Source organism: Brassica oleracea, chromosome C8 (genome assembly GCF_000695525.1).
Source record: "Brassica oleracea var. oleracea cultivar TO1000 chromosome C8, BOL, whole genome shotgun sequence".
In the NCBI taxonomy this organism is placed as follows: Eukaryota; Viridiplantae; Streptophyta; class Magnoliopsida; order Brassicales; family Brassicaceae; genus Brassica; species Brassica oleracea.
In genome coordinates this window covers 1,987,162-1,987,926 of record NC_027755.1, presented here as the reverse complement: position 1 = coordinate 1,987,926, position 765 = coordinate 1,987,162, and positions in this window count along the sequence as shown.

The window sequence follows — 765 nt, the reverse complement described above, 5'->3', positions numbered from 1 at the left end:
TGCCGTTGGCATTTTATATGGGTGTAGAAGGAAGATTACGAGTTGTCATCTCGTAATCTAACTCTGTGTGAACTGCTATATCCGTGATCTGTTTCGAGAGTTTTCTGCAGTGTGTAAATCTTGTGGGATTTCTGAATACGCTCGAATATTGGTAAAGAGACAAATTTTGGGATCTCGTATCAAGGTTTTTGATACTATGCCTAGAGATGTTAGAGACCAGTGCGCTGGGTTTAGGGCAAGACCTAGGTTTACTCCTGGTTTTAGAGGGTGCGATGACTAATTCGACTTACGTATCCCGCTTCAGTTTCATCCTGATTCCATACCGATTTAAAGTCCGCGATAGGTTCTTGGCTTATACGACTTGTATGGTTGGAACCGGGAATCTCTCCAAGGATAATTTTTAAGCCTCCTGGAATTGCTGACCAAAAATTTTGGGTTTCTTTTATAGCGCTGCTCTCCTTGTATCGGATGTACGAGAGTCATCTCCACGAGATGGCTAAGTCTGTTTAGGACGTTAAGAGTTCGTTGTGATCAGCAACAAACTTAATGGTGAAAAATACCGTTTCGAGTCTTCGCGAAGGATATGTTTTGAGAAGGTGTTAGTGCGTATGACTGTCTGGTCTTCCAAGAAAGTGTTTTTATCGAGGAAGGAAATTTCGTCGAATAACAAATATTCAGGCGTCTGCGACGTCTCGCGAGGCTGAAGATTTGTTATTCTTTCGTATGCCGCGTTTCGTGCTTGAAATGTTCGCGAGCTTGAAGATG